The sequence below is a fragment of the Cryptotermes secundus genome, unplaced genomic scaffold (assembly GCF_002891405.2).
Source record: "Cryptotermes secundus unplaced genomic scaffold, Csec_1.0 scaffold19, whole genome shotgun sequence".
Classification (NCBI taxonomy): Eukaryota; Metazoa; Arthropoda; class Insecta; order Blattodea; family Kalotermitidae; genus Cryptotermes; species Cryptotermes secundus.
Genome location: NW_019729897.1, coordinates 2,622,135 through 2,645,539, shown reverse-complemented (window position 1 = coordinate 2,645,539; position 23,405 = coordinate 2,622,135). Strand labels below are relative to the sequence as shown.

General features: G+C 44.9%; 1 protein-coding gene and 1 pseudogene across 6 annotated transcripts in view; one reads left to right on the top strand and one right to left on the bottom strand.

The window, feature by feature from the left end:
* Positions 1–23,405, bottom strand: part of LOC111865663 (fasciclin-2) — a 410,157-nt gene that overhangs the window by 84,661 nt on the left and 302,091 nt on the right. The window lies entirely within an intron of this gene.
* LOC111865714 lies at positions 19,142–19,263 on the top strand (annotated as a pseudogene).

Below are 23,405 nucleotides of genomic sequence, written 5' to 3'. Positions count from 1 at the left end.
GATTAAATTCAGTAACTGTTTGTTACCACACCCACAGCATCTTCTGCCCTTCCGACTGTTATCTAAACATGTAAACATTAACTGCCAACACTGAAATTATGCGTGTTATTCAAATGGGTGTGAGGGAAGAACAGAGTATGACAACAACATGGCGCCGAGGGGAATATTTGGACCTAGCAGACCGGAAGTAGCAGGAGAATTTAAAATGTTACATATTGAGAAGTTTTATAATAAATATCAGAGAGGTCAACTCAAGGAGCAATAAGATGGATAACCTTGTAAGACACACAGGAGAGACAAGAAATGCACACAAAATTTTAGTTCAAAAGAATGAAAGAAAGAAATAATTTGAGAGATATGAGCAAAGACCCGTTAAAATGAATTACAGACAAATAGAATCTGAGGTTGTGTGCTGGACTCATCTGGCTGAGGATAGAGTCCACTGTCGGGATCTTGTAAAAAATGGTAAACAGTGTCCGTGTTGCACAAAAATTAAGAATGTCTTGACCAGCTGAGTTACTATAAGATCATCGAGAAGAACCCTGATGCACAGTTATTCCAAATATTTGGCAAGTGGTTCATTCCTACACATTTTACCCTCTTTTCAAATTGCTTTCCAGATTTCTGCGTTATTTTTCTTCTATTACAACATAGCACCAGCAACCGAAAACAAGAATTCAACATGTACTGTGGGATTTGTTGCGAAAATCTGTGAATATGTTCATTTATCTTGTGCTGATAGCTTCCTGGCTGACCGCTTGTTTCTCTCATGGTCAGGCATCAGTTCCCTTGGCAACCCGAGCGAGAGTACGGTCTGCGGATGGAGTACCGCACCATTAATCAGAAAGCAGAGCTGGACGCTTGGCTGCTGGAAAGGGGAAACCTTTTTATTACGTCTCGCCCCTTTCTCTCACGCTTGTGTTCAGGTGGAAGATGAGGCCACTGCTGCAAGCCACAACGTGGCGTGTTTCACGCGTGGGAGAAATGAGAAAGCAAACAGAGTTTTGATCGGAAATTCTGGAGTAAAGAGACCATTTAGGAGACCTGGGTACAAATGGGAGGATGATATTTAAATGAATCTAATATATACAGAATAAGGGGTGTATGGAGTGGATTCCTCTTACAAATGAACATGATCCCGAACCACTTCCATCCTCATAAATTTCATCTTAGTTTTCGTGAAGTTGTATATTTTTTCGAAGCCCTCCGACAACGCAAAACTTGAAGCCTCCAATGGACAGCGGTTGTATTGTATACACTGTTACCGTGACAGTAATCCTATTGCAGATAAAACAGTTGAAAAATATACACAAGAAGTAAAGGTAAAGGTAAAGCTATCCCTGTAACAGGCCGTGAAGGCTCACAGGGTTGTGAGACGTCGAGGTTCACACATTTCCTCTAGACAATCGGCTCATAGATGGCGGTAAGGCTTTCAGCCTTACGCCCCGACCCCAGGAAGATTCCTGGTACTCTTTCATGTTAAGAGACTGTGTCGACCTCAGCGTCATAGTGCGGCTGGAAGGATTACGTCAATTGAATAAAAAAATCACCTCATCGGGACTCGAACCCGTGATCTTCCAGTTTGTAACAGTGCCTCAACCAACTACGCTACTCTGGGAAGAACTAATCTCCTACTTTCCATTCATACGATACGGACTGCGCAGAAAACGACGCCTCCAACGATTCTTCGTTGCCGCGGAAACATATTTACCGAGTTGTTACCTAGCAACGATAGGGGGATACAGAAACACGCGTTCAACAATTATTCTACTGTTGCGTGTGTCCGTTGCTGCGGGAACGTGTTTACAGAGCCGTTTCCCAGCAATGGAAGTAGTGCTACACTTCACCGAGCCCTTGTCTAGCAACATCACAAGGGATACACCTACAGATACATAGATTGATGGTAGTAAGCCGTTGAGATGGGCTCGGTTGCCGTGATATATATACCAAGTTTCATAAAGATTGGTTCAGGTAGTTAAAAGCTAAAAGGGAGGAATTCACAGACACACTGATAGCACAGAGACCGCATAAGCCTATTTTCATTTTTTTTCAACCAAGGAAAGACCAAATATGAATGATTTCCAACGGCACGAAGTTCATACTAAGACTGAAGTAAATCGTTCAATTCAATTCACTTCAATCGTATAGCGTCTATGAGCGTCTTCACGCCCAGCGGACTGGATGGTCTGACCTCTTCTGATTTAGAATAACGCCGGAAAAGCTAATCCTTCATAACAGGACTCCACTGAGGGGGGATCGGCACATCGCAGTGTATCTCCATATACAGGACAATAAACTGCAGGAAAATGCGTATAGCGCTTCTACGGGTATATAAATGCCTGGAATCCGCGTTCCTTCACTGAAGGGGTCTCAAGACCAAGTCGCAACTGTGATCAGTTTTCTATAAGACTTCTTGGTGGATATGAGGACGCAGCTCCTAAAATAGAATATAAAGAATATAGGAAAACAAATTTCACGGTGAACTCCGCTGTTCATATTGCTCGCAGAAGCGTTTTCATGATCCAGCCATCTGATCCCAGGGACGATACACCAAAACGGCAGGGAGTCTGGTATCGCCTTACTTATTTCCCGTATGTCGTAACAGAGATCATTAAAAAGCTTTCTGCTCTTAAAAATGAAATAAAAGAAGTGCGCTTAGCTGAGGAAATAACAAATGAGAACATAAACATGACAGGAACACACGTAAAACGGTTCATTTTATGGACACATTATTCCACATTCGCATTACTGCAAGCAACAGTGCCCAAAGTCAGTTTCAACATGCCAGGTCGCTTCTGTGTTTGGCAAATATCGACCAAGAACCCCATACAGGCAAAGACTATCCACACTGTAGCTTTTAGCCCGGTCTGTTTCTCGCAAACACTCCCATTCCCCCGCAAATAACGTCTGAACAAAGAAACGCATTCACGTGAAACTCTAAACGACAATCATGCAACTTTGACACACGCTTTCTCAGCATCATTATGGCTACTACCAACTTGGCGGACATGAAAACTCAGGTGAAAGCCACATTTAATATCGGGCTACGAATTGCTGCGTGGTGGGTTTTTGAAAAAACAAAACGTTCCGGCTACAAGTCATAATGCCTACTTTCCTATTATACCAATTTTTAGTCCAACAAATCGAGTGCTGTTATAGTCATGTTCAGATGATGCAAAAATATAATCCAGCAAAGAATTTAAATTTAGCATTAGAAACCGAATAGCATTAACAATCAGATACGTCAGTGTGGATTGTTCTTCCGTCGCAGAACTGCGGCACAATAAATTCTTCAGACCTGTGTGCAACTTTTCGATGGGCGATAGAAAGGGGCGCAAGTCCCCAGTCTAGAAAGAACAAAAACGAATGCATTTATCCACGTCGCATAGTGAATTCAAACATCTCAGTGTGAACGACATAATTAGATCTGACAGCTTTATAAAACTCAAATAGTGAAAAGTATATAAATGTAGCATTACCGTTACCTTCAAACGGAAATCTCTTGCATGTTCGCCACATTAAAAAAAAACTTGATAAATTTGACATTTTTCAAAGACACGTCGCCATAGAAAATTTCAAATCCCTACATCGAAAGGCATTAGCGATGATCCCATCTCAAATGTTTGCGCAAATCCGCCATATTTATGACAGGCAGCTGATGTAAACGATAAAGGCTTCCTGGTGATCGTACCACGTTTCACGATAAGCGATTAATTATGTATCAGTAATGCCGACGTACGTAATTGAACGGACAGGACAAACATACACAGAAGGAAGAAACGTGCTCTCTGCAGATTCTGAAGCAGAGCTTATATAGGGCTTTACAGGTGAGTCGAGACAGCTCAGTGAGCATAGTGACTAGCTACGGGACACAGGACAGCGATTCGATTCTCGGCAGGGAACCAGCTCTCATTCTACCTTCGCCGGCTTTAAGTTGACGTCAGACTCAAATACGTATGTAAGATTTGAGGTTTTCACGGCGGTGACCATGAAGAAAGCGCCACATCCCAGAAGACGGTTACCTTCAAATACGCATGTTCGTGGTTTATTTGACGATGCTGTCGGTGAGAGACTTCGCAGCGTCTAATGACACGATGATTATGAATTAGAAAGATGTGGCAGAAAGCGTTCGTGGTGCGCATTCCAGAATTCCTCTGGAGGTACTAAGAAAATGCCGGCCATGGTAGCCGAGCATGTCTTGTCTTCACTCGCTCGGAAGCCGGAATAGTAGGTTCGAATCCCAATCAAGGCATGGATGTTAACTGTGTGTATGAGTTTATTCTGTTTGTGTTGTCCTGTGTTTAGGAAGAGGCTTTACGACGAGCTGATCCCCCGTCCAAGGAGTCCTACCGTCTGTAAAAACGATCAATGAAACTGAGAAATTAGCCCCGTGATCCAAAGTGGAAGCAAAAGAGAAAAGAACAAGAAGAATACTGAGGAAATCGATATGATCAGGCCGAGACTCGAACCAGATATCCTCCGAAAACCTCCCTTATACTCCTTCATTGCGTGGCGCTTAAAGGAAAGTAAAGAGGGTGGCAGATGCATCCGCTCTGTATTCTGGTTGCCGGGTCAGGTGAACAGGCGCGGTACTTGAGCTGTATTGACGACGCTGAACAGTGCAGGGAATTGGAAAGCGCGGTGCTGTCTGCGGGAAAGCGAACAGGATCCGCGGTATCGAGGTACTGTGGCCCTCTAGCCCACTACTTGACTGCTGAGAGGCTGGGGGAGCGGGCGATCAATCCATCTTCGTGCCACCCGAGTCGCTCAAACTGTCTACACCCGCTACCAAAACGTACGGGTTCGTTCTGGTAACAGCATTTAAGGTACGATCTATGTCCGTCTGCAGCCTCTCAATGGGACCTGATACGAAGCATCTCCTTATCATTACACCAAGGAATAGCCTTAAAATAATTCGAAGTCAAATAAAAGATGACCTACAGTTTCTAGCTTTGTGTTGTATCCTGTACATAAAATGTTCATTTCATCCACGTTCTCGAAGAACAATTAAGATGATCAGCATACCCAAGGAATAACATGCTTATACATATCCTCAACACAAATTCGAGTTTAATAATTTGAAATAATAGCTTTAATCAGTTAATATTAACTTTGAGGCTATTGTAATATGTTCAATATCAAAACAAAGAATAACCCTTCAATATGGATCTATATTAAGTATAAGTTCAACACCTGATGATGACCCATTAGACGTTGAAATATGCTGTGCCTCGGATATACGACCTTCATGTAAATATGTCATCTGTATATGTTTTATAAACTGTTGTGTTGACTGAAATATGAAATAAACATTTTGAATACGGTTTCAAGTTTGGATGTTTATATGTGTACACCTATTGAATGGGACTCGACAGAAGTAAATTATCATTAAGCAGAAGAAATTCATTCATATGATTGGAACGAAAGTAGCATATCAAAATCGAGGGCGTTTTAGAAAAGGAAAATATGTGAAACTATGAGAGAGGAAGAAAGAGAAATATTGAAGGGGGAAAAAAAATACATACTCGGAATGAAGAGAACGAACTTCTGGGCTGTAACGCCGCGTAGTTCAAGGAAAAATCACAAGCTTCGGAGAAACAACTGCCTCAATCTTCAGGGTCAAAGAGTTAGGCATGCAAGAAACCAGAAAGAAAAAAACAAACGTGTCTTACCTTCATGTGGTCCCTTTCCCAAAACTGGAGGACAACGCGCGAAAAGTATGAAGACAGCCGCCAATGAAAAAAAAAAAAGTACCCGTGTAGTATTCCAACCTGCTTTCCCTTAACGACGTCAAGATATAAAAATCACATTTCAAAAACGACTTTTGGCAACCTTGATACCACAAGAGTAACACAACAGTGCCAACTCGGCATGGCGTTATGGCAGATATCCATGTTTTCCCAATTAGCTCTACTAATTAGCTTCAACGATCTGAATGACAGCGAATGAACAAAAACTGTACAACGTGGAGCTAATGGGGCCATTCAACCTCGTAGCTCCAGCCAACAACAAATGCAATAATGCTGAATTAATTCTGCCAAGCCACAATCAAGCCAACGGTGCATCAGTTCGGTGCAAATGAGCCTGGCTAATTGTCTATCAATCCACTACCTGAACCCTGTCACTTACGGATCAATTCTAAAATGCTGGACACCGACTAGAATCCGTAAGGCTGTTAGCAGAACCCCAGCTCCATTCGACTTCGATTCCACTAATGAAATACAGGAATTCTTGTAAAGCAAGAAGTTCTGGGAAGAACTAATCGCTACTTTCCTTTGATATTACACGGACCGCATAGAAAATGGCGCCTCCAAAAATTATATTGTGTATCAGCTGCCGCAGGAAGCTTTTCCCCAGCCGTTGCCTAGCAACGGTAGAGCTATACATATACAGACACACAGAATGTTCGGAGGAATTTACGAAGCACGCCGCTGAGATGGGCTCAGGTGTCAAAATATACATACAAAGTTTCATAAAGACCTTTTCAGGCATTCAAAAGTTGCTAATGTGGGATACACAGAAAACACGATGATCTCATAACCCTGCTTTTGTTTTTTTTTAATAAGGAAATTAGGCTAAAAACAAATGGGTCTGCATCTGCAGCTCTTACAGTGTTAAAGAAGCAGGGATAGCTCTGCTACTATAGCGACGACCAACGGGTCGAATGGCCGCGGTTCGATTGCCAGCAAGGGCAAAAGATTTTTCTCTTCTTAAGGTCCAGACCGGCTCTGGGGCCCATCCAGCCTCCTATACAATGGGTGCCGGGGCGTGAAGCTGACCATTCAGCTCCATCTAGTGCCGAGATCATGAATTGTGGAACGATACCTCCACTCCCCCTACGTGCTTAATTGGGCACAGACGCAACTTTAGCTTCGCGTTACCTTGTTAGAGAGCCAGTGTGAGCCAGCGGCCGGGTGGCACAATTGCCAAGCCACGCAAATGTCGGCAGTGTAAGGGAGGCTGCATCGCTACGTTTGAGCTCAGATATGGCTCGTTAGCATCTAGCGCCGAGGTGCAAATTGTACCCTTATCTTCTACACAGTATTTTGATAATGGGTCAGTTATCCCACAGTTAATTATGTAATTAAACACTAGATCATGAAGGCGTCTGAGGGAATGCGCGTACGTACAGCTCCACCATTCTTGACCTCGGCACTAGAAGGAAGTGAGTGGTCAGGTTCATGACCCTGCCTTCCCCACAGGGGAAATAACCTCCGGTAACTACTGAGAGGAGGCCGGGTGGGCCCGTCTACACATGGCGTCCAGAACATAAAAATATCCTGTCCCTGCCGACGATCTAACCCCTGTCGTCCAGCCGTAGGCTATGCCAACTATTACTCTTCATATAGCAATTCGTTTTGAGATCTCTTATATTAATTAATTTCGAGTGGACTAACTGACTCAAACATTAAAACCATTTCACTCTGAAAATTTTCCTGTTTTTCCCCTCTCAATGCTCTAGAGCCCTTGTGGATCTTGGCCGCTTTTTCAGTTTCTTAATCCTATACACAGTCAGTAGGACTCCTTGGACGGGGGATCAGCCCGTTGCAAGATCGTTACCTATACACAGAACAACATAAATAGAATAAACGCACATAGGGATCCATGCCTCGAGTGAGAATCGAACCCACAATCCCAGTTTTAGAGCGGGTGACCACTGTGATAGGCTCGTGGAAATTTTTTAGTAAATCCGAAAAGGAACATGAATTTAAATAAAATGATCACTGGGTTGAAGTCAGGGCTAAAGGAGTTCAAGGTCTCCTTCCCGTATGACCATTCCTTTTTATAGGCCATGACGACTCTAATCACAGGTCACAAACGTTACAGCCTACGCCTCCTTGTCCCCCTAATGAGACAAAGCTACAGCTTCTTTTCAGTTTGTTTAAGAAACTTTCCGCGGCTCAGGTTACCCAGCGTGCAGAACTGAAGAACTCATTAACGAAGCATTGAGAACCAGATGAAAGAAAACGGGCATAACCCACTTTTGGATCCTAGCCCATTATTTTGGCAGGCAGTAATGACAAAAATTACTAAAAAAGGAGGAACAACTCTGCCTGTTGGCCGAGAAGTCGGAGCACACCGCAAACAAAGCGTGACTGCCAACTTGTACCCGTCGACCGGGTCATCATGAACACACTACGCCTGGTGTAACGGCAGCCACACACGACAGCACTACACTCGTCACGTTACAGCACACTTCGCGTGCTCTCCGTCCCAAGCCTCTGGACCCATTCTCGCATCAAAGCATGCATTGATAAACACACTACACAGTACCAATTACTAAAGCATATATGATCCTTATCGAAAACAGATGAAGAAGGAAATTGGGTGCGTTTCTTACGTACATAAGAACCCAGGCCTTGCCACAGTTCAGGCCTTTAGTTGTCGATTTCACACCGCGGAGGCCCGGGTTCTATCCAGGGTCAGGTCATGCGGGATTTGTGGTGTACAAAGTGGCATTGGAGGTTTTCTCCGAGTACTTCGGTTTCCCTTGACAATTCTCATTCCACACACTGCTCCCCATTCATCAACTGTCATCTCAAGCTGGTACAATAGACCAATTAGTGGCCGACGTACAAAGTGGATTCAGTCTCACCACACCCCAAGAAACTTAAAAAAAAAAACTACATAAAAGCCCCATTAAGCTGGGAGAGCTTTGGTTCTTACCAAAACAGAGACGGCATCTTTCCTGCTACAACGCAGTCTGTCAGTCCATCCATCTATCCAATTCCCTTGCTTCCGTGTTTTTTTTTTCAAACAAAACATACAGTATCTCTGAAAATTGGTGTTCCTTACTGAAGTGAGGCAGAGAGTCTGTCCTCCGCAGAACAAACAAATAACTTATCATTGTTGTTTCAACAAGAAAAATGTGCAAGACAAGCTTCATTCAGGAATGGCGTCTGTCTGCTGTCTAGGTACACGCAATGAGATGTATGTAAACTGGGTTAACTAGTGCTATAGGGCGACAGCAGAGCTTGGAGAACACTTTCAGTGGCGCACACTGAATAAACTATCGACCGCCTCTGTGGTCTAGTGATCAGAGCTTCTGGTTACAGATTCAGAGGTCCCGGTTTCAATTCCCGGGGCTACCAGATTTTCTGACAAGTAGTGGGTCTGGAACGGGGTCCATTCAGCCTCGTGAAAATAACTAAAGAGCTAACTGAATGGAAAAGTGGCGGCTCCGGTCTAGAAAACCGAAATTAACGCCCGTGGGGATCCGCTAAAGTTGGCACTAACTTCGCCTACAAGCCGCGGTCGCTCTGTCGGTATAGTTCGCTTGCAGACTAAAGCCACGGAGTTTGTTTTGTTTTTATCTAACTAACTATCCATGGCTCCACAGCCTTTGTTGAACCTTAGCAGCTTCATTCAATTTCCTCATCTATTACACAGGCGGTGGAACTACTTAGACGGGGGATCAGCCTGTGGCAAGACCGCTACCTGTGCACAAGACAGTACAAACACAGAATAAATGCACAAAAACATCCTTGCCTCAAGTGTGATTCGAACCCATGATCCTGGGTTTAGCAAGCAAAGACAGTTCACGCCTTAGACCGCGTGGCCACGGCGATCGGCTGTGGTCTTTATCCACTATTTAAAAGATATTTGCTTGAGAGTATTTCTCGTTGTTGGATTTATTCGAGCTGCATTCCCTTTGCAGCGTGGATATTATGCATGTTATCTGTGCAGTTCGTAAGGATGTCGATGTATTGTTATTACGTATACTCCACTGGCCTGAAGGTGTTTCCAAGCTTCTAGACTAGTTACGTTAAGTGGTTTGTGTAGTTTCTGATACAGCGTCATTAAATATCACACACGTTCTGAGAGCAGCTCTACTTCTACTGGCACCACAGCGTTTACTGTGTCTGAGTGTCGTGCTGAATAGCTAGAGGAATGTCTCTGTTTGTCATTAACGGAGCCATCAATTTTACGGTCTGGAGGACCAACACAGCCCGGGCCTGGTCACTTCAGTAATACTCTCATTCAGTTTGTGAGTGTCGACTCTCTTTATACGTCAGTGCTGCTACTGGAGGCATGCCTCCAGCACAATCAATCCCATCTACTTTCCCTAATATACTCCGTGTGCTGCGGTATTGGGACAACCAGTCGAAGTCTCCGTCGTCTGCGCAGCTTCGAACGCAACAGTCACTGTCCCCCACCCCACCGCCCTCGCATTTAATTACACGTGAATGGTTGAGCAGCTGACCGTCCTCTGGCTCGTCAAGAAAACCCCTAATTTTTTTTTAACCTTAAGTAGGGTAGTCCGTATAGCGACTGACTACGGGCTAGAAGACTGAGGGATCGGAGTTCGAGTCCTGGTACGGTCAAGAATTTTCTCTTTCCCAAATCGTCCAGACCGCTTCTGGGGTCCACCCAACCTCCTATGCAATGGGTACCGGGGGCTCTTTCCCTGGGGATAAAGCGGGAAGAGCGTGAAGATGATCACTCACCTCTAGCTAGTGCCGAGGACAAGAAAATGTGGATCTATACATCCACTAACCACCTCTGTGGTCTAGTGGTAAGAGTTCCTAGCTACAGATCCAGAGAGCCGGGTTCGATTCCCGACTCTACCAGCTAGTGTGTGTGGAACGGGGTCCACTCAGCATCGTGATGATAATTGAGGATCTATTTCAAGGAAATAGCGGCCCCGATGTATAAAATTAAAATTAACGGCCGTGGGGATTAGTTGTACTGACCCCGCGACACCCTCTATCCGCAAAAGTTGGCACTAAACTTCTCCGACAAGCGGCGGTGGCTCGGGCGGTATAATTCGCTTGCGGACTATAATCACGGAGTTTGCTTGTATACATCCACTTCCCATGCGCCTTCACGGCGTAGTGCTTTAGTGCTTAATTCGCTGAGCACAGGGACAAACTTACCTTCACCTAAGATTCATTACACTGCTCGCCAAACGTCCATCACTGTATCCAGCGCTGATCCCCGATAAATATGTTCTGCTACTTCTAGAGACAGAACTCACCCTAAAGTGCCCAGAATGACTCAGTCGGTATAGCGACGCACTATGGCCTAGATGAGTGGTTTGCAACCTTCGTGAGAACGCGGCCCGGTAATAATTTTTCTTTATAAGACAAGTACTCGGTATAACTGATGTCAGGGCACGGTATTGGGCCGGGGCCCGGCGGTTGAGAAGCACTGGCCTACGCGGCACGGGTTCGATCCACGGTATAGGTAAGATTGCTATTTTCTAAAATATGTCGAGAATGGCCCTGGGGCCGACCCCAGGTGTAAAGTGGCAGGGGCGTGAAGCTGACCAGTCGTCTTCATCTAGTGCGGAGGCCAAAGAAAGGTGAAGCGCCTTCGTGAGGTGGTGCTTAATTAATGAAACAAAGGGACAAGTTTACCTTTGTGTTACTCTTCACATAAAGATGTACTGCAGAGTGTGGCGTACTGTGTAACAAACTGCTGTAGGGCAACTGTAACCACATTACAGTGTGAAATAAAATATGTCTTGCATACATTATTAGCGTGTGTGTGTGACAGGTAAAAAGATATCCTTGTGTTTAATTCAGCACCTGCCATAAAGAGTACGGAAAGGGGAGGGGGTGCAGGTACAGCCAGCTTCACGCTTTAACTCGGCACTTGATGGACGTGAGTGGTAAACTCCATACCACAGCCGCTTTAACCTGGCGAGAGAACCACCGGTACCCATTGGGTACGAGGCTAGATAAGCTACGGAGAAGGGAAAAATCTCGAAGAATCGAACAGTGTTTCTCTCGTCCAGTGCCATATAAACTTGTCACCAAGCTGACAGGTATTTCGGATCATACTGTGTTTGCCATGTGTAATACAAGAAGTTCTGGGAACAATTAACCGCCTACTTTCCTTTGTCAAGACACAAGCCACAGAGGAAACGAAAAAGCGGGGGAGAAGGCAACAGGCACGCAGCAAGGTGATCTCATAAGCCTCCTCAAAAATATTAAAATATTAAGGGGATATAAAGACAGCAAAGTGATTACTTACTTACGTATTCATGGAGCTGAGCCCTTCTTGAAGAGCCGCCAATTCTGCAGCTACTCAAGAATTTCCCAGCATTTTATGGAACCCGAAGGTTCATTACCGCGTTCACAAGAGCCCCCCCAACTGGTCCCTATCCTGAGCCAGATCAATCCAATCATACCATCCCTCCCTATCTCTCTAAGATCCATTTTAATATTGCCCACCCACCTACGCCTTGGACTTCCACGTGGTCTCTTTCCTTCTGACTTTCCCACCAATATCCTACATGTGCATTCCTCTTCTCCCCATTCGTGCTACATGCTCTGCCCACCGCATCCTCCTTGACTTGATCATTCTAATTTTAAGCCTCATTTGATTTTTCAGAATAAGGCGAGCAGACTCAATCACATTACAATCGCCTAGAAATCAATGACAGAAGAAGTAAAAGTTGTCCCTGCGCTTAATTAATTAACTGCCATGCCATGAATGTGTGGGGGGGGGGATGGAGGTATATCTCCATTATTCTTCATCTCAGCATTACTTGGAAGGGTGGTCAGCTTCACGCCCAGGCCGCTTTTCCTTCATGGAAAGGGCTCATGGTATCCAGTAAGGATGGGTGGGCTCCTCAGAAGAGAAATCTCTTATTCCTGCCGGGAATCGAACCCGATTCCTCAGCAGTTCAACCATTAACGTATCGCTATACAGAGTGAGCTATCCCGGTTATAAAGACAGAGAAACGGGGAGAAATGAACTAAAGAAATTTGTGAGTACCACATACCGACCAATGACCGATCACTGGACGGATACAGGGCAGGGACAACGGCTGCAAATCCGCACGGAACGTGGACGGATGTTGGCTCTCTTCAGAGTTGTTCTGTGTATGCAGAGAGAGAGAGAGAGAAGCCCTTTGAAGGGCTGACACGCCGGTCGAGGATTATTATTATTGGATGCGTAACGGACTAAATGAAGAAGCTAACTAAAATGGAGGAAACTTAGTTGCTGACGCTTACTGAAGGACGTTGACCAGAGAATGCCACTTCTGTCTGAACCCTCAAGAATACATATTCGTCTGGTTGTATGTCCTGTTCTTGCCCGTGAGTCTGCAAATGCATAACGGAGGAAACGTGGTTGCTGACGCTTGCTGAAGGACGCCGACCAGTGAATGCCACTTCGGTCTGAAGCCTCACTAATACACATTCGTCTGGTTTGTACTGTTTATCCGTGTGCCTCCAGCTTCATAACGTGCGATGGGTCCCTGTAGTGCTATGTCAACTAGCAAAGAGTAAATGGAGTTTAATTAAACGGCGCCTCTGCAGTGGCTCGTTACAAACTCCCAAGTGGCGTCGTGGCGCCAGGAGTACAGCTCACAGTCGCCAGGTGGCTGTGGCGTTCATTCGATTTATACTGCAGGGAGATTTCACACACAACTTCATAAAGCGGACCGGAAATCTCAAACTATAGGCTGTCCAGGTTTCTACACAATCATAGTAAAAAAAAAAAAGTAAAGTTGTCCCTGTGCTCAACAAAGTTGAGTTCGAGTCCCGGTGGGGGCAAGAATTTTCTCTTCTCTGTGTCGTCCAGACCGGTTCTGGGGCCCACCCAGCCTCCTATCTAATGGATAGCGGGGACTCTTTCCCCGGGAATAAAGCAGCCGGGGACGGAAGCTGACCACTCACCTCCAACTAATGCCGATGTCAAGAAAACGTGGATCTATACACCCACTCATCCATGCGCCTTCACGGCGAGGTGCTTAATTAGTTCAGCACAGGGACAACTTTGCCTTTTTTACCTTACTATTGCAATATTTGGCTGCAGGGGCTCAGTAAACCCATGAAAAGCCTCAATCACGTCAGCCGATGTCCCAGCAGAGATTCGAACCAAGTACCTCCAGGATACAAATTTAAGGCGTTACCTCTGCACAAACCATCTCGGCCATTGGCATCTTCAGATTCGTCACACGTCAAATGTATTTGTTTTTTCCTTTCTGTTATTTTGGTGATGTTTAGTGGTTGGCGGGTTTGTCGACATTTCGGAAAAACTTAGGGCGGGGGCACACCAAGGAAACTGGCAACCGCAACTGCGTTGCCGTTTCCTCAATTTACGCTTCTCCATTCAATAACATGTGTTCAACTCAGGGTGATAACAATTCTCGGAAGTTGCGGTTGCCAGTTGTCTTGGTGTGCCCTCGCGTCATGAAGTAGCGGGGAATTCCCCTGTTTTGTTGTTGGATGAGAGAGAAAGACAGAGACAGATAAATTCTCTGAAATATCGGCAAATCAGCCATCCACAACATTCCTAACAGAAATAAAAACAAGAATAGCCATAGCGATGGAAGGCAGGAAACATGTGACTCATGAAGTGCTTAACAACGGTCTCAATCAGAGAAGGGTGTTTCAGAGAGCACACTGTGTGGTCTCCAAGTTCACAAGTCAGCCCTTACAACACGAAACATGCGGGCGAGTGTAACTGCAATGTGAGCATGTCCTTGTTATGTTGGGCGGTGGAGCGCGTCCTCAGGTTGGTGGATGGAACAGCTGCGGACAGACTGATTTTGGTTTAGCAACGAAAAACAATTCACGTACTTGGTCTATATTCACAGTACAAATAGGATATGAAACCCGCAATACAATAGTTCTATTTCAGGCAGATGAATAGGAGTATACAAGTAAAGTGCACCTACTGTGCGAACAAGGATACGTCATACCTTGTGTATGCAACCTAGCGGAAGGAAAGTCCTTCACGTGTTCGAATTTCCTACTGGCGAATTAACACCGGAAGTACACGGAAAATGCGATCTAGTAACTTTATAATGATGACGTAATGACTACGCTAGTAACTGAAGATGACGTATTCTCGTACGCCGAACTCCGTGGCCTTTAGTCCGCAAGCGAAATATACCGACCGAGCCACCGCCGCTTGTCGGCGAAGTTTGCCAACTTTAGCCGATAGAGGATGTCGCGTGGTCAGCGCAACGGATCCCCACGGCCGTTAACCTCGGTTTTCTAGACCGGAGCCGCTACTTTTCCATTCAAGTAGCTCCTCAATTATCCTCACGAGGCTGAGTGGACCCCGTTCCAGACCCACTATTTCTCAGAAAATCTGGTAGCGCCTGGAATTGAACCCGGGACCTGTAGCCAGGAACTCTGACCACTTGACCACAGAGGCGGATGGATGGATGGATGGATGGATGGATGGATGGAGTATATGCTAATTTTCAGCTCCTATTTTACTTGCGCATCGAACCACTTTTAGTTCTTCGCTGTAAATTCCAACTGATTCGAGCAGCTTCCTAATTCATAAGCTACCAGTCGCTCAGCTGGTCAAGTAATTCCGCGTATTCTGTGGAACACGGATGTTCATTGCCGTGTTCCCAACATCCCCCACTGCACACTAACATGAACCACATGAATCCCCGTCACCAGTCAAGTAACTATATAACAGAAACGTGTTTTCACAATGATATGACTGAACGCGACGGAAAATGAGGGTTCAGCAGAAAGTAACACAAACTGAACATCCGATTTGGATTAAGGCTTAATTTAATTTAAATTTAAACTGATAGTTGATATCTGAAGCTCCGTCCAACGTACATGTCCATTAATTAAAATTGGAGCCCGTCAATTGAACATCAGACGTAGGGTAAATCCAATTTCCAATGTTCGACAGGGTGAACAGTACACATAACATTTGTAGACATGTCCACACCAGAAAGTACGTCATCAATCACTGCACGGTCTACTAGTGTAATTTTGGGATTTAGGTTAAAGTAACCTTAACAAACACCGCATACTTTCTGCAGCGCAAAGTTCTGAATGGCGCACTTTCCGGCAGAGTTACACTTACAGAGGAAACATGGCCGCCGATGCGGATCACAAGACAGAAGTTACTTGCCCTGCAGGAATGCAGTAAGAAGGAACCAGATGCACAGTACTGCTACGTGTAAAGTAACGTAGCTCAAGTGTCACGACACCCCTTTAGGTCTATTACGTTATGTAAAAAGCTACTTACTTAGAGCAGTAGACATTACATGGCATTTACCTTGTAGCACTGCGTTCTGTTTGTGATGCTTAAACAGAAATAGAGGTGTTGCCCTCACATAAACAGTTGTTTGTGTGACGGTAATGCTTCTGTTTCTTATGATATTGGGGTCGACTCAGGCTTTAACAGAAATGAGTACCAGGAATCTTCCTGGGGGTAAGGGAGGGCGACGCATAAGGCTGAGAACCTCACAGTCATCTGTGAGCCGTCTCTACAAAATGCGGGAGCCTCGACAAATTAAAACCATACTTACCTCCCTGGCCTGTTATAGGGATAGCTTTACCTCTTTTTATCGTATTTCTAAAAAGGTATACGGAATTAAGGAATTCCAAATAACAGCAACAGATCTTTAGGAACGGTGCATGTTTCCTTTTTGCCGATCAGTGGCCGCGCGATCCAGGGGAGGAAAAGTCTTCACCCGCTCGAACACTGGGGTCGTGGGCTCGGATGCCACTCGAAGCACGGATGTCTGTGAGCTTTAGTCGTGTGTTTGTGTTGCTCTGACTTATAAGTAGAGTCCTTGCGACGGGCTGATGCCCGTGCAAGGAGTCCTACAGACTGTGTACAGGATTAAGAAACAGAAAAAGAGGCAAGGCCCAACAAAGCGCCATGGCTCAAGCGGTTAGTCGCTGGCTTCCCACCGCGGCGGCCCGGGTTCGATCCTGAGTCTGGTCAAGTGGGATTTGTGGTGGACAAAGTGGCGCTGGGGCTAATTTTCTCAGAACACTTCGGTTTCCCCTACCAAACTTCATTCCACCAAATTCTCCATCATCATAATCACCCGGGGCAGGCTACAGTACGCCAATCAGTGGCCGCCGTGCCGAGTGGACCCAGTTGGACTCCACCAACCACTAAACGAATTAAAAAAAAATGGGGCCCAACAAAGGACTGTAAAGCCATAGGGAGTATGCTCGTTTTACAGTGCCTTTTGAGATATCCGAATTAACACTCGTAAGCTGAAATAGAAATTCGTTTCACAATTGGTAGACTTATCAAGATTTATCAAAAGTTTCATAGACGCACAGGTAACCAAGACCTCCCCGTTATACGTTCACTTCATGCACAAAATGTATATAACATTAAATTACTGCACAAACGGGGCACAACAGAGCTACGCAGTTTATTAGTTCCATAACTAAAGCACACATCTGCTACTGTTTACGGTAACGACTGCTTATGTATAATAACTGGAAGAAAAAGGTCTCAGTATCCCGAAGGGTTCGTAAGGATATGGTCTGAAATATTCCCGGTTTGTACTCAGGGTCTGACTTGCTTCGTGTTTTAAAACAGTAAAACGTTTGCATGCGAGTTTCGCATAAAACACGACAGGTGGAGTTACTGCAGCCAAGACATATGGTAACACCTGCCCCGGTCTTAAGTTATCGCAATATAAACAAATAAAATCTCTATGTAAGATTTGAGGCTTTCACGGCGGTGACTATGAAGAAAGCAGTCTTCTGGAATTTGGCACCGTGCATGTGGTGTTAACCGACGTTTCGGAAGAACGTACTACCTCCATCTTCAGGGTAGAAGGAAAAATATAAGAAATCCGCAAGCGAAGAGACCGTGACAACCGGTAAAAGCTTTTGCGGATTTCTTATATTTTTCCTTCTACCCTGAAGATGGAGGCGATACGTTCCTCCGAAACGTCGGTTAACACCGGTTAACACGGTGCCAAATCCCAGAAGACTGCTTTCTTCAAATAAAATCTCCCTCCACCTCCAACTGCAATTTATGATTGGAGTGTGGGCAATCTTCTTGCACAACAGTCAGATTCTGAAATTACTGCAACTGAACTGTGAAGGCGTGTTATGTAGGCGGAGGCAGCTACAGGAGTGTTAATTCTTACACACACACACACACACTCACACACTCACATATTGCTCTTTTGACAGATGTCATCGTGGCAGGGCACTGACACACGGAAAAATCCGGAGGAACTATTTCAGAACTGTGTTCGGGTTGCTTAGCATATCTATCGATGACGTCACACGCATACACTGACGTCAACAGGACTAGAATCTCATTTCACGTAAGGGAAGATAACAGAACAACGTTCTATCCACTGAAACGATTGTTTAGGACTATTCCGTACTGTAGGGGGCACGCGGTAGCGTAGTTGGTTGAAACAATATGTTACAAGGTCGCGGGTTCGAGTACCGATGAGGTGGATATTTTCTATTTGCCTAATCCTTAGAGCCGCACTATGGCCCTGGGGTTGCCTCAGCCTCTTAACAGAAATTAGTACAGGAATCTTCCTTGGGGGGGGGTAAAGGGCTTCCGGCGCGTAAGGCTGACAACCTTATCGCCATCTGTAAGCCAATGGTCTAGAAAATGTGGGAACCTCGACGTCTCACAACCCTACGGGCCTCTATGGCATGTTACAGGGATAGTAGCTTTACCGTACTGCGGACTGGAGTGTACTGGTAAGGCGGACGTCATGGTAATCCTAAGACACAAATCATTTATATAGTATACTTAACATATTCACATCAAACTATTGTCACGTATAAGGGGTTAGCTTGACTAATAATAGTGGCTTCTGGATTTGATGATTGTATTTATTGGCACTTGTTTAAAAATTAAATCCAATTATAACAGCTCACACATTACCATCTGTCTGACGAACCTCTCGCGAATCTCTATACAAAACCTAGGGCGGATCTATTACTCCCACAACTCAGGCTGAGTTGTTACGACCGTCGGGTCAGTCGACAAGTCTATCTTGGAATAAAGCACCCATCTGGGGCTTACGACCAGATTTTATTTACTGTCAGACAGTTGCAGGTTTCTTGTTGTGTGGCGCTCTCTATGATGAGAGGACAGGTCTGTCGTTCACAATTGCTGCTGGTCCTCGACAGAGAAGTCATTTTCGGGTCCGAGTCCAGTGGATTTATCATTATTATTATTATTATTATTATTATTGTTGGAGGGGGTGGGTTTCCCCATGCACCGCGACCAGTGGTCTATTGTACGTCCCTCTGTGATATTCTACCAGTCTCTATACCCTACCGGTATTGGTGCGTGCCATCGGTCCCGACTCAGCCAGCGAGTTCGGCCTCAACTGGCTCAGCGGTATCTAGATGCTTCCCCCATCTACCAGAGGCGTTAGAGACTATTGTTGGGCGGGAAATGTCCTTATAAATTTGGCTTTGCGCAGTGGCAATATCGTAACCAATGAGGTTTACCCGAGGTGCGATTATTGCTAGTTGAAAACTTATACCGAGTCCAGTGGAACTCGTGACCATATTTTAGTGCCTCAGAATCGAAACTCCCTTTTTCGTCACTCCCACGAATGCACGAATCAACTCCCTTTTATAACCGCCACGCGGCCCGAAAAGAAGTCGCCATGTCGAACAGTTGTCCGTTGTTACGGAATGTGTTTATTTAGCGACCTGCTACCTACCAACGACTCGTTCATTCCTATTCGTTGCAGCGGGAACGTGGTTACCGAGCCGTTGCTCAGCAATGGATGCCCGCTCCGGCTTTCAGCCATCACAGAATAACCAAAATACACTAAAACAAAAAGTTTGTCGCTAAATCGTGACCTACTACATAACCTGTGTTCATGAAAAGAGTTAACGCGACAGTTCATTGTTATGCTAATGTGAAATTCCGTGATTTCAGAGTTACCATCTTACAGTTACGTTACTTTAAGCATATAAACACACATATAGAGGCATGATAAAGAAACTATGTGTTGTGTTGACGGTATCAAATGTATCGTGTCAACCAATAATGATTCGTATTCCGTCAGTAAGTATAATTTCTCCATAACAACTTGCTTGCCTGTGTATCTTACTGGGAAAGTTATCTGACTGGCAACGGTTAATTTCTGTACAATGAGAATCTTCGCTTCAAGTTTGGCCATGCACGTATATTAAAACAGAGTACAAAACATGACAGGTGACGTTGAAGTGAATGGAGTGGAAGTATGGGTCGTGGCCTATTTTAAAGTGTCGCTATGACATTTGGCTGAAGGCACTGAAGAAAACTACGAACACCCTAAACAGAAAAACCAGTCTCGAACCCGAATACAACTCACTCCATACCAAAGTTCGGTTAAGAAAAGCTAACCAAGGCGCGCAAACGCCTATTCACAGACTGAACACCACACGCGTACAATACAGTATTACACAAGATTTACATCGTTAATTAACTGGCATACACCCATACGCACATATAACCTGCCTGCTGGATCTTTATACATGCACTCAGGTGCCTGCTTGTCTTGACGCCAACTGCACTCCCTTTACGGAAAGTCTCCCGGGGCTAAAGCAGAGATTGTACTCCGTTTTGCGAGAAACTTGCTCTGCTTAAACTCATGGTTGAGAAGTGAAGGCCAGAAATACGTATTACAGAAACTTTCACAGATTACAGAGGTTTTTTGAAACTCACGATGTCCTTACTGTAACCGACGTAAAAAGGTTTCATGTTTTTCTGCAGACTTATTTACCAGAAATAGCAGAGTCCTGACTGAGGAGCTGATAGTCGTTCATTTATTTCAGAAGATATTCCCCTGTTCACAAAGCCTTCTACACCAGAATCTACCCTGAACCAGGGGAACGAAGTTCATATCCTCACAGTTAACTTTATTCCTTTAGTCTATTTGGGATGTAACAAAAGTAAACGTAGACAAGGGTCAAGGACAGGCAGGTGACATGCGCAGTTAACAACTACACGACAACCCACCCATTACATGTCGAATTCAATTCATTATGGCATGAACTGTGCTCAAAGATACATCGTTCCTCGCTAAGCAGCAAGCCGGAAGTTGCGGGATCGTATCCCGATGAGTTGGATACTGCACAATGCCCCTGGGGTCGACTCAGCCTCTAACAGAAATGAGTACCAGGAATATTCCTGGGGGTAGAGAGCGTCCAGTGCATAAGGCTGACAACCTCGCCGCCATCTATGAGCCGACTGTCCAGAAAATGTGGGAGCCTCGACCTCTCACAACCCTATAGGCCTCCACGGCCTGTTACGGGGTTACTATACATATATAAACAAATTGCGATCCCCCCCCCCAAACCATCAATGCATAGATTTCCCAAGCGATCTCCTTACCTAAAATTTTCGGACTAACATGTGTGCATCTACCATCTTACCATGACTGTTACATGTCTCCCCCATCTCACCTTCCTTCATTTGGTTACCCTAAATAATATCTGCTAAAGAGAACAAAGTACGAAGCTCCTAACTAATATTGTAGCATGTAGAGCCGTTGCTGGGTAGCGATCTCGAAACAGATAACGAAACAACATTCGCTGCTAGGCAACAGACTTTTAACAAGCAAGTATATGCGGCCGTTGCTGGGTTACGCCTTCGCGGACAGGCGCGTTCCCATGGAGATGACTGGGGCAACAATGGAAAAGCTGTGTTTTCTATATGATCTCTGCCCAGGGGTTACAGGCGAGAGGAGGATTAGAGCTTAGTCAGTCCCGTGTGGAGGCGAGGTCGACTACCTTCACCGTTGCTCTGTGAGTCATAGGAGGCGATGAAAAGGGAAGCCTCGAATCTGCGACAGTAAAATATGATCACGAGTACCACGGGACTCTGACCCTAGAATGAGTGCACTGGCGAGGGCCAGCAGCAATTGTAAACAACAGACCCATCCTCTCGTCAGAGAGCGCCCCATATCAACAAACCCGCAACTGTCTGACTAATAAAAATGTGGGAGTAAGTCCCAACTGGGTGCTTCATTCCAAGACAGAACGGCCGCCAGGCTGGCGGTTGTAACATAAGACTCAGAGCTTAGTCAGTTGAAAGTCAGGCTCTGAAGACAAGACTAGGAGGTTGGTGTGAAACGGCTGCCACATTGGGAGTTAGTTGCAAGAATAGGAAGTTGAAGGAAGCCGCCATTCAGAGAGGACCTGAGCCCGGAAGCAGAGGAATAGCCACTGTTAGAAGCCGTTACCAGGCAACTACTAGAGAAGACATTGCGGGCTGGAATACTTAGCGTGTGTGCTAGTGATTTATTAAGTGTGTGGAAATCAGCACTGGACCTATAATTAAGTGCAGTTATGAAATGTGTGTTGGGTTGGAAGATAAATCTAATATCCACTCCAAAACCCCGTCGAGAGTCACTCATACATGTGACAATATTCTCAAATCTCCTGTTACTTCCTTCACGTAAAGACATTCTCCTCAGCACCCTACTCTCAAGCACGTTGAGTCTTCACTCAATTTCAGAAGCAAATTTTCACACCGATTTCACAGAAAAAAATGTTTGGGAAAGGATTATGCATGTGAACTGCAGACCTGCGTACTAAAATAAATTGGTTTTAACTTAATTTAACACATCACAGCATCCTGCGAAATGCAGTCCTACGTTCCCATCATTTACTTCTTTCTCTTTTGCCAAAGTAAGGCTTGCAATTAATTCGATTATTAACTCAGTTGCTAAATAAACGGACATTTGGTGAAGTTTAACAGTTGGTAATTACACAACTTGTGTCTCGCTGACAAAAAGTATGGGACCTCTGTCTTATTTGTCCCTCGCTACTAATTTAAGGTCGTATTCAAGCAGCTCATTGACACTTGACCCAACTTGTCTCTGACGTCACACAGAGTTATCTCGGCGAACCTTGGTGTCATGCTGCGGTGAGAGAGACAAAAGGTTTCCACAACTCGGAGATCAGTACACGACACATCATGAATGCTAACATGGCATCATCTCCTACATACATATCAGCTATTGCCCGGTTGCGGTTTAATGATCTCTTGCACCAGCCAAGTCCGGCTCGATACAGAATTGGCCGACAGTAACATCACAGAAATGGCAATGGCCGACAGCGATGTGTTGCCCAGGAGCATTGCCAATTGTTATGTCCTATTTGCGTGAAGTGTTTCACTACCATTATGTTCCTGAATATATCTGCATGCAACTTCTGGAGTTAAAACAAAGACTGACAACAGTCAGTCGAGGGAAGGTCTACTATGCAAAAAAACTGAAAACTCCCGTCTTCACTACATTTTTGTTTCAATAAATGAAATTGAAATGACGGAATTCCTTACTTGGCATGACAAGTTTTATGAATAAGCCTACATATTCCCGATGTTATATTTTAGCGTCCTGTTGCACTGATTTAAGTCCATGATTTATTTAAACCGTCTTGCAGTGCATACACTCGTTGATCTCCTTATCTCCCTCGCACTACATGTTTCGGCATAACAATGCCATCTTCAGGTGCTTACTTATCCACGCCAAACCAGTTCATTGCATGCCTTGTTCTCATATTAAAATAATAAAAATATGTATCTATCATATACATTGTCAAACGTTAAAAATATTAAAATTGTTCAGGATACCACATCGCTACGTCGCCCCTCACTACGCCAGTCACGCTCATTCTCCTCTGTTGGAGCACTCCTTCACTGTCTTGTGTGTGTTGTGCTTTTGTTATGTCTTG